We start from the raw sequence: 13,432 nt of genomic DNA, 5'->3' as shown, positions 1-13,432 counted from the left end.
AAGAGTGGTCATTCATCTGATCCTGTTACTTCTTTTGTGTTTTCAATTAATTACTTTGGCCTTTGAGCTGCCTTTTGATAAATTCCTGCAGTTTTCAATTACCTGTTGAATCTTTGCCATGCACAACCTGTGTATTTAGTGCTAATGCAAGCTGTGACAGCCTCTGCTTAATATCCCACTGACACAACATAAGTGCAACAACTTTTTTTTATGCTACTTATTAGATTTGTTGCATTGCAGCTTGAGGGCTCGTACCCTCCACTTAGAAAGCATGCTCATCAAAAAAAAAAAAAAAAAAAAAAGGGAAAAACATTCACTTGGGTGATGCCATATTGACCCAGTTATTGTGTTGGGTTTTGTTCTTTGCGTTCAATGAAGGACCACAAACCTCGACCTACGCCGATTTTGGAATGTGAAGGCTTGTTAACACATAAATAAAAGCAACTTTTTTCAATTGCTTTTTTTTATATCATATAAACTTTATCAGTAATAGATAATACTTTAAAACTCCTTCTATCAAACTGATGTACAGTCAAATCTAGAAGGAGAAGAAATATTGCCTTTTCCTTGTGACTTTGGTGAAAGCTGCTTGATCCTGGATGTAGCAGGGGGTCTGGATGTACTCCCTTCCATGGAACAGAGCCGAAGGCATATTAGGATATGAGGTATTGCTCTATCTCTCTCTGTTCCAGGACACAGTATTCCCCTCCTCCTGTTCCCCTAAAGAACTGTAGTTGTGTGTTAGTGTCTGTGTGTGCATACATAAGCATGTGTGTGTATATGTTTCAGTCTCGGACACAGCAGGGATTTTTATCCTCGGGGTGCTCAGAGAAGATGATGAATGACGTTCTGCCCTTCAACTGTTCTTGAATTGTAAATTACCTTTCTATCAGGTTGTGAAGGAGAGAGCAGTTGTCATTCAGAGGTGCTGTATAACACATGCAGTGCAGAGTCAAAGGCTTAAATACAGTGACCTTAGCATTCCTTCCATATATATGTCTATAGGTGACAGAAAAATGATTAGGAAAGTGCGAGGGTTGATGGACTTTCAAGGCTGCTATCATGTCAGAGTGTCATCTTTTTCCCTGATCATTAACATACTGAATTTCAAACTCATCTCAGGTTTATATTTCTTTCTCTGAGCATAAAGAAGCGTGGCTGCAAAGACGTGTCCTTTAGCCCTTGCACTTAGAAATATAATTTGCTTTTACAGCAATGTGAAAAATGTGTGTATGTGTGTGTTTGTGGGGGCGGGGGTCACCGACTTTCTTTTAGTAACCATCTGAAAGTAAAGTATAGAGACATATTTAACCCCTGCGTGTTTGTGCCATTATAGGAATTTTCCATCCTTGATTATTTTCTGCCCCCAATGCCTCCATGAAGGGGTAATAGAGCACACCCAAGTGTCCATGTGACACTCCACCCAAGAGTCTCTCTTGTCACTCCAAGTGTCTCGCTCTGATCAGACCGAGTGCCATTCTGGTTTGTCCCAAATGTTCCAGAGTTTAGCTCAAGTGGTACTCTGGTTTTCTCCTCTCAGGGCAAAAGTGAAGAGCTGCGCCTTTTTGCACTTTCTTTCCAAATCAAAAAGCTTGAATCTCTACTTTATGTGATGAAAGGAGGTGGTGGTAATCTCTGTGGCAGTTTTTGTCACCACACAGTCACAGCTGGTGCCTGTTCATCGAGACCTTCTGTCACTGCTGTTACACAACTCTTCTTGTAAAAGGAGAGGATGGCGAATTTAACTGGTTTGTTCAAGAGTATAAATTATTTCAGTGCAGATGTTACTACTTTCAAACCACAGACTCTTATAGACCCAATGAAGTGCTCTATTACTTCTTTCAATTGCTCTTGCTACAACTTTTGCAAATATTCAAAGTTGGATCAAAATGTTTTATTGCTTGTAAAACACAGCTGATGCAGTCTTGTTGCAAACCTAATTTTGTGCGCTAAAACCAGCTGTCATTGACATTCAGTAGGACTTTGTGAAAGAGCCAACAACCCCTTGATCCATTTCATTTCCCCTTGTCCACTAGGGGGAGCTGTGGTATATTATTAGAGGTCTCACTTTTAGACTGGCAGTGTAGTTAGAAAGGCCAGAGGATTTTGGAATCAATCATAACAAGACAACATAACACAACATTTAAAATAATACGCATGGATCGCTGTAAGTATGCAAGATTTAGTTCCAAAGTTAACCAAGATAAAGGTTTGAAATATGCATCGGATATAAAGGAAGTCATTTTAAAGTCTAGATAAATGTGCACTGTGTGGAGCCTCTGTTTTGTTTTCTGTAATTGCAATTTCTGTACAGCCATCCAGCAGAGATAGACCAGTGTTTACCCCTTGATCCATGGGCTTAACAATAGGAGAGGGAAAAGATAGAGAAAGAGAACTCAGAGGTAACATTTGTCACTGGCAGTCTGTCGCTCGCCTGATTGAATTCATGGAGAAAAACGGCGAGACTCCACTGGGGCGATGCTTGAGTGCCTCTGATCTTCATTTTCCACCGCCCCTGTTATTTTTTCTTTTCTCTCTGTCTCTTTCTTTCTTTCTCCTGCTCTCTCTTTCTTTCTCTGTGTCTGGCTTGTCCCTCTCGTTTCATTGGACTCAGATCTCTTCATCGCTCTAACCTTTCATTATGACAAGACAAAGCTTTAATCTCTCACGAGCCATTTCCCCTTGTGACAGGCTGAGTGAGCAGTGACGGCCATGACACTCACTTCCCCCCTCACACACACACAGACACACAGAAACAGACACACTCACATCAGGTGTGTTTTTCTGATACAGGTATGCCCATGACTGACTCAAGGCAAAGTGACACATACTGCGAAGGAAAGAAATAGAGAGGAGGAAGTAATAGAGAGAAAGTGGCAGCAGAGGAAGACACAAGTGGAGATATTTTTTGTATACGAAGGAGAAATTTTCATCCTGAAACACCAAAAATGCCCTTTTCTCCCTCTGTTTATACTCAAGTTTCTTGATTTATGAGAAAATGCCATTTTTACGAAAGCCTTATTGACAAAAACTGTTCAAGTTTGCGCACCAATCCTGCCTTTTATCCACTGTCACCTTGTACAAAGGCATCAGTTGTCAAATGATAAGATGAACATGTACATCTCTGATCTGAATCTTCAAACAATGAACGGTCAACCAAACAGTGTGTTGTCGTGTCCCTTCCTTAGCCTCCCCCTCCTGTATTTTGCATAGCAGCCACACTTCATAGGGACTTCATAATCACACCCCCTGCTGTGGTGACAGCCTGATTGGATATCTGAGGGAGGCACCCGCATGAATTTGCATACTAAATGACAAATATATCCCCCCCTCTTTCCCTTTCGCATGCACATGTCCTTTTCCTTTTGTCTCCCTGCCGACCATTCAGCAAATAAACGTCAAGAAAGTGTGTCTCATGCAAAGGGATCTGGCTCTTTAACAGCGCTGACAAAACTGTCATTATTATGTATGTTTCTTCCAGTGTCACAGTCAGCTGGTTTGTCGAACAATCAATCAGCTGATTTTTATCTACAACCCCTAGAACAAGTTGGTGTCTGTCAAAGCGCGCTCTCAGGCCTGATGGAATGTGATTGAAGAGATAAAAGGAGACAGGAGAAAATGTGCTGATCCCAAACATGTAAAACATACTGCGGGTTAGGGCTGCATGATTCTGGCAAAAATGTGAATGATGATTCTCTGGCATGGTTTTTTCACAAAATGTTTATTGCACTGATGAACTTCAAGAAAACAAAAAAAACCATCATCGGATGGTATTGATAGGATTTTATTGACAGCAGTGCCCTTATTAATCTGATTCTCTGTCAATTCCCTTATCGGTTCCTCCTATGGATTTTCTGTGTACAAAAAGTAGATTTACCGGTTTATGTGTCAATATTTTACAGTGTATAGGTAAATAAAATTTACCAATAAATCTAGATATCTCTGGACATGAATAAATCAAAATAAGTAAAAATCACATCAATGTATTGTTGTGTCATACGTTATTGACCTAAGTAGGCCATCTAGTGCCTGCTTTAACTTATAGTTATTCTCTCAGCCACGAGCCTGCAGTAACTTTTCTTCTGTTTTTTTTTTTTTTTTTTTTTTTTTTTCTGTGTGGAAACCTGTTGGTATTGTGCCATTTGGAGTTATCAGTATTGTTTCAAAGACCGACTATAATATGTGTCTGTGATGGAAGCCGAAATTCTGCTTTAAAACCAAAGTTTTATCAATGTATGCTAACCGCTAGCATATTGATTCAATTTCCCATATATATGCTTGCACTGAGCTAGCACCAGGTTTTCTCTATTGTTTTGGCACATTAGGAATTTTATAAAAAAGCGCTGTAAATGTGAATGTTTCAGTACTTTTTGAGTAAAACTTAATTTGGAAATCCTGAATCAGAGTTTTCTTAGGAAACCGTTTTATATCTGCTAAGCTAAGGTAGCCGGGGAAGAATAGATGATGTAAGGTTTTGCTGCTCCCAAGTCATTCAAGAAAAGTGAGCAGCTGGCAGCAGCAGGGCCATGTGTTGTGAAGATCCTTTGCCATTGGTTGAGAAGGCAGCTGCAGTGGTGGGTTTAGGAGGCGTTTGTTACCTCTAACAAGGAGGTCATGTTTTTGGGAGAGTTTGTCTGTTTGTCTGTGAACATCATAACTCAAAAAGTGACAAAGCGATCTGAATGAAATTTTCAGGAAATGTTCAAAATGGGATAAGGAAGAACTGATTAAAATTTTGAAGTGATCCAGAATACCTCAACCTTTTAAAAAGATTCTTTATCATTGTGAGATAGGGACATTTTCACCACATGTGTTTATAACTCCACGATAAATGGTCGGATTGCTTTGCAAAACAATACAAGACAAGGTCACGATAATTTCTGACAGATGTAAAAGTACGATCCAGAACCTGGCAATATTCTAGATACTAAGAGCCAGAATATAAAATATGTACTGGTTCTTTATAATTTTCAATACTGTCAGGTAACAAATTATCATACAAACCTGCAACTAACACCAAATTGTAGCAGACAGTCTGCTGAAAGGGAGTATAACATTAAAGTAAGACTAAAGTGTTGTGATGCTTGGTGGAGGTCTGCGCTCTCTGAGTGCTTTTCTAGTTTTTCCTTTTCTGTCTTCTTTTTCTTTTTTGTTAATAGCTACAGTTGTGACACTTGTTTACAATGCAGCCCATGAAATAAAATGCTTAAGAATTGTCCATGTTTAGAAATGAGATCACTCACACCAATGAATCAGGACCACGATATTTTAACGATTAGTCGTGCAGCCCTACTGAGAATGTGTTGAGTTCACTGAACAATCCACTGTACTGTACCCTGTCCCTGTTCCAACACATGCAGAGTGTCTCAATGTTAAGATGCTCAACCTCTTGCTCTCACCGCTCACTCCACACGCTGACACACTCACACATTTAAAAACACACTCACACACATTAAGTATGCCCCTTTTCCATTTTCCTACACCCACCTTTGCAGCCACTGTTATAATGACACGTTGTGAGAACCGGCCTGTTCACTCTCACCTCGAGCTGAGCAAAGACCGTGCAGAATCACACTGTGATTGTTTGCGCATATGCAAGCATTGCACACAATCAGAAGAAAAAGTGGAGTGGTAGCCTCAGCTCTGGCCCTTTGCCAACATCTTTTTGGTTGTATTATGAAACAAAGCTGCAGGGAGGTGTGCTGAGAAAGAAAGAATGAAGGAGAGAGAAAGAGACGGAGCATGAGGGTGAAACTTCAGGGAGATTTAATTATTTTTAACCAGAGGCTGTAGGATAAAAAAAAAAGGCCAGAGACTTAATGACTTAATTTAGTCGTTTAATTAGTCAAGCACGTATCTCGCTGGCTTCTGCCCTGTAATCTGTGAGGAAGTTTCTAAAAGGCGTCAGACCTGTCCCTCTCTTTGCTTCTTTCTCCCTTTCTTTATCTCTCTTTTCCTTTATCTCACCCTCTTCTCTGACCACATAAATAATTCCCATTGCCTCTGTGAGCATGCACACTGAAATATGTATGGATACACGCCATGGTGCTTTTGAAAAGAACTATTTCAAAGGTACTGAGGTCTGCTGAAATCTTCATGAGTGCCTCCTCGCACTGTTTTTTTTTTCTCTCTTTCTCTCTCTGCTGGAAAATACGGATTCTTTGCAAGCCTGCATCAGCTCTGCAAATAAATACCGGCACAGAAATATGAGAGAGTGCACCTGAAGAATGAAATGCAATTTTTAAGAATGAGCATAAATGAATGCAGTGAAAGTCACTCCTGCATACACAGGTGTATTATTCAGAGCAGACATTCTGTCTGTTGAACAGCGCCCACAGAGACACCGAGGACAACTGTTGCAGCAGACATGCAGACAAGGAATTTAAATTGTAGAATCATGTGATCGAAAGATGGAGAGAATGATAATCAGAAGTCAAAGAAATACAGAGAAAATTTTATGTTGAAATGTTTGTTCCTGTTAATTAATGCTCTGTCTGACTATTCAAAGTACAATTTATTTTGTAAATTAAAAAGGTGAAATTTTGAATCTGTGGTTAAAATATGTCACAGTTTACATCAGCTGTTTCAGTTATCTGCAGCATCAGTCAACAGATGTGTTGTCTCTTCATCTATCGTTCAATCTTCTCCAAATTCTTCATGTATGAATGCTAACATGCGCTAACACACTTCCTTCTTCCCAGTTTTCATTTTCATGAACATATTCTTTGAACTTCCTTGAATACTTATCAAATTATTGATCAATTACTATAATGAATTTTTCTATAAAAATAATCTGCTCTCTTTTTTTCTCAGATTTGGAACGTAGGGCTTGGGATGTAATGAGCAGGCTGGTAATAGGGTACTTTATCTGAGATTTACTATTATTAGGTCTTAATACTTTGTCTGATTTCCACAGTTTAGTGGGTGTGAATTATGTGGGGACACAAAATAGTCATAGTGAATGAACTTGGTTTCTGTCTGGTGAACAAACACAACACAAATTTAGATGGTAGATTAATAAAAAAAGAGGAACTGATTGTAGCTTTTCTTCATTTCTCTCAATGACGTCATTTTTGTAGCTACCTTTTGAACGGTAATCATTTTTTTTAATGCTTATTTGTACACTATCTCTCAATCCCACAACTCTACACAGCTTCTTTACTTCCTGCCTTCCTTTGTTTCATTTTTCTTCTTCCTCCTCCTTCAGTCTCCAGGGAATGACAAGAACTGGCGTGAACCTTGGTGTGTCACTCCCGCCGCAGGCTTCTCTCTTCCTTTTTATTTATTTATTTTCCACTTCATTGCTGAAGGTAGAGGCGGATTTTGTAAAATGGGACTCTTAATAACGGGATTAAAAAAATATGGTGCGGCAGCTTCTCTCAGCGCTGTCATGGAGTGCCGTGTCCTTGAACCTCGAAAGAAAACCCAGAAAGAGAGAAACAAAAGACAGATACTTTTTTTTTTTTTGCACAACACAAATGTCCTTTCCTAACAGCAAAATATCTCTTTTCATACTATACAAATACACATTGGTGAGAATTCTCTGTGGATTGGATGGCTGTTGTCAGTGCTTGGTGTCTGAGCAGAATGCTAAACACTTCCTGGTTGATGGGGGGGGGGGGGGGGGGGGGGGGGGTTGGCGAAAGCATGTTGAAATTTAATGGTGCCCTCTGACTTGTCTGCAGGTAAGGCTGCAGGGGTCCAGCATCCTATCCACACTGCTGAGAAGGAACATGGAGTGTGTGCCTGTCAGTGTGTGTGTGTTTTTCTATCACTGCATGACAAGCTTGAACTAATCTTTGCGTGCCTGTTCCAGGGCATGTTCTGCACTCAGGTTTAAGTTTTCTCAGTGATGAGCTCGCTGGAGCGTGCACATATTCACACTCTGTAAATACTGTTTTCAGTGCAAGAGATGTAAATGAGACTTCAGACCAGACAAGGCAGCTAACATTTCTGAAGGATAAAATGTGTTAGATGCTTTAAAACTGTAATCTCTAGGGAACAAAGAGCAGTCAAACAAGTAACATGCGCACCTATGAAGGTTTGGTACTCACATTAAGGCTGAGTAAACAAGAATGTTAATACCAAAAATCCTTCCTGTGACATTACGTACATTTAATGTTAAGGATGGGTATTGTTCTTTCCCAATGTGATGATAAAGGTAGAGAGCTGGATATCCACACTGACGTGTGCAGATTTCAAAACACAACATATTCATATGTTTGAGAAATACCAAAATATGTCTATACACCGCTTAAAATGGTCTGTTCCAAAAATAGCACAAGATCTTCACAAAACTTTCTGAAATGATGAAGACATTGTATGAGGATCTCCTAACATGTTCATGACAGGGGTGGGCCTCAAACACCAAGGCCTGCCCATATCTCTGCTCATGACAAGCCTCTAGTGGGCTGGCCAATCAGGGGAAAGGAGGTTTGTGTAGATGGAGTCTTAAAGAGAGTAGCCAAAATGAAGATGGAGATATTTATTTATTTTTAAACCACAGTTTGAGGGAAAATGGGACCTTTTTTTTCTTTTAGATTTAATTAACTTATGTTAAGCTACTACAGGGTACCATAGAGATGACTTAAAGCCAAAAAAGCCCTCTTTAATGTTTCACCTTCTACAAACTATGTCCACAGGTTGCATGCTATTTCTCCATCTCATTTTATCTTTAGACCTTTTAACAAAAACTTCAAATGTTAAAGAACAGAGACAAGGCACCAACTTAAAACCACATTTACCAAATAAACCACATCCTTGCTGTGAATTATGAGTACTTAAATGTTAGGAGTTTTTTCACTAGATCAATAAAAAAGTCAGCCTTTTTGTGTTGGACTCCTATCTGTGTGCTCAATCTCTAACTCACCCGTACACACCATCTCAGCCTCTCCCTGTTGGCTGAAAACACTGCAAACATTGTGAGCTGCAAGAAAACTTTAATCCATATTTTAGCTTTGAATCTCACCCCAGACTACTATTGTTTGGAGGAATCCAAACACACTTTTGTAGTTTTATTACCTGCATTCCCACATGATCACAATCTCCACATAAAACTTTTTTTTTTTGCTGAGGTATCTTTTGAAAAATAAAATCAACAGAGGCAGCAAGAGGGTCTATCAGAAGTAGCACAATTGCTGTGTATTTTGGAGATAATGGTCTGATCCAAAATAAGCCTTGTCAGTGGTTCCCCATGCAGCACGAGTACTGGTATTTCACTTGAACCTTTAATCCCAGATCATTTAAGTATAAGCACCCCAGTTTTATTGAGTCCTATCAGGATATTTAGGACATATCCTGTTTCAAGTGGCGTTTATTGCCCCAGTGTTGTACAAGGAACACCACAGAGAAAGATAATAAAAAGTTTTCTCTTTCTGCACCGCTGAATTGAAGCCATGTGTTCAATCGATATGAGTTACCTGACTTTTCAAACTGTGTTTCTATCTCACCCATCATTCCTCCCCAAAGACAAAATCTCTCCCCTCTCCCTGGCTTTCAGTCCACACTTTACCTTCCTCCCCAGCAAACACACACACACACACACACACACACACACACACACACACACACACACACACACACACACACACACACACACACACACACACACACACACACACACACACACACACACACACACACCTGAATTAATCTCCAAAGTTTTAGCCTCACCTCTGTTTGTGTGTGCGTGTGCGTATCTGTTCACATTTAGGAGTTCAGTGTGTGCACATCTCCTCCTCTCCACATTAGAGATTCAGCAGCTCGACGTGATAATGTTCCCTGCCTGCAGCTCGGGGGCTTTGTGGTCTATCTGTGTGTGTATGTGTGTGTCTTTGCATAGCAGAGGCTGTACTCTCACTCATGTTGCTCCCACAGGGACTTTCTTTGACACCGTCAGCCCTTTGAACTCACTGTGCCATCAAGCATCAGGTCATTTGTACACAACCTCTGTACAAAGAGAACTGGCACTAATTGGCCCACGTGCACCTGAGAGACGTTTGGGACATCAAAGTGCTTCACCACCCAGCAGTTAAAAGCTTTGATGGGGTGACTTTCAGACTGCAGAGTTGTGTTTTGTGCACTTAAAGCTGCTTCACATTAGCTGTTAGCTTCACCTTGATTATTTTGCTGTTCGTCTAGCATGTAATTCTCTCTGCACTCTCTAAAACTGTAACAAATGCTATGACCAGGAATCCTGTTGTGAGTTTTGTCACCAGCTTTAATTGAAAGTTAACAGTGAGACAGAAGGATGGAAGAAATAAAAACTGTTGTGGATTATTGTAAGGCTGAAGTTTACCAAACTGATCAATCCATATATTTTATTGGGAAAAAAATGCAGACATTTCAAATCCTGAAACCCTTACCCTAACCTTAACTGACTCTAATCCCAACCCTAACTGTACAGAAACATCCTAACCCTAGCCCTATAAAACCCTAACCCTAAAAAAACCCCAACCGTAATCCTTACTCTAACCGTAACGCTAACCCTAATCCTTAACTATAACCCTAAACCCTAACCGTACTGAGACAACCAGGATCACAACCCTAACCCTAAAATTCCCAACCCTAACTCTAACCCTAGCCTTAACTTTAACCCTAACAAAATAGATTAATTAATCAATTAAAAAAATAACCTAGCAAACTCTAACCTTAACCCTTAACCCTACCACCAGCCACTGGAAGATAGAAGATTACACTGCAAAAAAAAAAAAAACAAAAAAACAAAAACAAAACAAAAAACAAAAAAAAACGTATCAAGTGATTTTGTCTGATTTTCAGTAGAAAACTTTAAAAAAAAAAAAAGGCCAATGGAACTAGAGAAGAGTTACTTATATTTAGACTTTTTTTTCAGTTTCAAGCAAATTTTTGGGCAAAATTTTCTTATTCCATTAGTTGATTTTTTTTACTTGCTACAAGCAATTCAGACCTCATTTTTGTCTTTAAATAACTTAAAATAAAACATTTTCTTGGACTGATTAGTTGAATGAGGCTTATATATAGTATAATAAGACATTTTTTTCTTATAATAAGACTACAAATCTTGATAAGATTTCATTTTTTTGCAGTGTAAGGAACATCTTGATAGTGTGTGAAAGCTGTAGTGTAGAGTTAAGTGCATATTACGCGTCAGGAATCCCATATGTAGCAATCATAGGACAATGCTGGAGATTTAGCCCAAGAATAGTGGACATAATAGTAAAATAATCCACCCAGAAACCTTTCAGATCAGGACAAAGAAAAAACATATTACAAGGAGAGCTAGGGCATTTATCACTGTTGTCTTCCACTTACGTTTACAGTTTAAATAGTCAAGACTCAGAGAAATGCACCCTGTATAAGAATCTAAACTAGATAAGTCCCAAAGCATCAATTTGTAAGGTTCAGCTCTGTTGTAGTAAATTATTTTCTCTTGCTGAGTTGTTTTTCTCTTTGTAAACAACTTCTTTTAAATAAGTTATTCAAAGTGTAATTTGAAAACAGACCTGAATCAAACATAATGAACGGTAGCTTTATGAAAAAGTGTGGAAAATCAATTTAGCTTGACGCTAAGAGCTCCCTCTTTGGGTTCATTTTGCCCTCCAGACTTATGGATGGCTGCTGTGTTTTTGTTTGACCCTTCATTCTCTGGAAGGTGGACAGGTGGCGGCTTCTGGTGGGCCTGGAGGGTCCTGTCAACCCCATACAGTCCAGCAGCTGACCAGAGCAAAAGAGAGGGGGAGGCGAGCGACGGGCAGACAAAAGAGATCAGAAAACAGAGTGCAAGTTTAAGGGAGTGATGACGCTGGAGAGAGCTGAGTCCAGAGGGTGCCACGTCCGAGTCAAGGCAGGCTCTACCCGCTGTCAGAGTTTCAACAGGAGGCTACGTCCCCTCTTGACTCCAACAGGCGTGGCTAAGCAATTGGTTTCGGTCCAGTATAATGGCCAGCTATGAATGCTGAGTGTGACTGCGGGGGACCATTAGGGCTGACAATGGCCGACAAGACACTAAGCACTCCCCAGAGGTCTGAGGGGCCCTTTCATGCCTGTCCTGGGGCTGCAGGGGCTGCTGGGAGCTGGTGGCCAGCTGGTTCTCTGGCCCCTGTGCAGCCTAATGCCATAAGCAGTCTCCGCCTGGTTTAAGCTGCTAGGCGTATGGAGACCCAGGGGTGCAGGATCTGTCTGACACACGTGAACGTAAGCACACACACACACACACACACACACAAACACACTGAATGGTGGCAACTGCTTTCACCTGAGCAGTCTACGGTGATGCTTCAGCCTCATTCACAGAGCAAAGTCTGAGAACAGAATGAATGAAAAAGCAGTTGGCTAATCCTTTTTTTGTTTTTCTACTTCCCCTGAGCTTTCTTTCAGTCTGATTTATATAAAAGGAGCATAGATTATCATCATTGCACCAAATAGGAAGAAAGTCTGATGCAAATTCTGTCACACCAAATTCAAGTGTTTTTGAAACGATGCTGTGACTACTCCATCTTCCTCCCTCACAGGTCCCAAATCACTTCTCACTTCTGCAAGCGGAAAACTTGTTTTGTCGACAGTCTGTTTGAAAGGCAAGCGGAATAAAAGGCTTTCTTCTTTGTGCTTGGCGGTGGCAATTTCATAGTCTTTTCAGAGCTGAAAGAGAGCTGTAGAAAGGAAAGTTAAAAGTTTTACTAATTGACGTGGTTGCAGATATTCACTCGCCATTTCAGTCAGCCGCGATGAAAAGCCTATTACAGAAGCGCTTCATCAATTACTTCTGCTCATTTCTATATGTTGTGGTTCTTTTTAGAGGAACTCATTTGTGTCTTATTTATTCCCCCTGCCAGCGTGCTGTGCTGACACTGCACACAATAACAAATTAAAGCTTTGGTTTCATGGCAATGACATGGAAGGTCTCGCGCTTACTGCTGCCTTTGAAAGAATGCCAAGCACTGATAGCTCGACCTCGATTTGCTGCCTCTGTTTTTGTTTCAATGCATTAAAACATCTATTGAGTTTTTATCCAGACAAGGTTTTTGTATGAACTCAGCCCGCGGAAAGAAAACATCTTTAACGAACAACAATGAAAGGTAAATAGATGCAACCCAAGGTACCTATAAATGCAAAACAAAATATCTCCAGTCAGCTGTTCTGACAAATAAGACAATTTAAAGTCATTCAGGGTACAATATAAATGCAGTTACATGTTTACAAAAGCAGAATCCAAGGAGAATAATTGAAGCAAAAGGGAAATAATAAAACGCTTTAAACAATTGTGCTCTCTGCAAAATGAAATGTGACGTCAAATAATGAGTGAATTTGCCAAGTTTCACCATTTCACATGCAAATCAGTAATTTGGGAAACTGTCATAATATTTCCTTAGTTTATGTTTCTGATTTACATGCTCAAGCTTAGCCCTTTAAGCCCTAGCCTCTTTTTTTGGGGGGTCGCCGCTAAAAAATGACA

Source organism: Halichoeres trimaculatus, unplaced genomic scaffold, assembly GCF_033239565.1.
Source record: "Halichoeres trimaculatus isolate MK-OKI-2021-1 unplaced genomic scaffold, fHalTri1.1 fHalTri1_scaffold_14, whole genome shotgun sequence".
In the NCBI taxonomy this organism is placed as follows: Eukaryota; Metazoa; Chordata; class Actinopteri; order Labriformes; family Labridae; genus Halichoeres; species Halichoeres trimaculatus.
Note: the sequence above shows the minus strand (reverse complement) of the source record.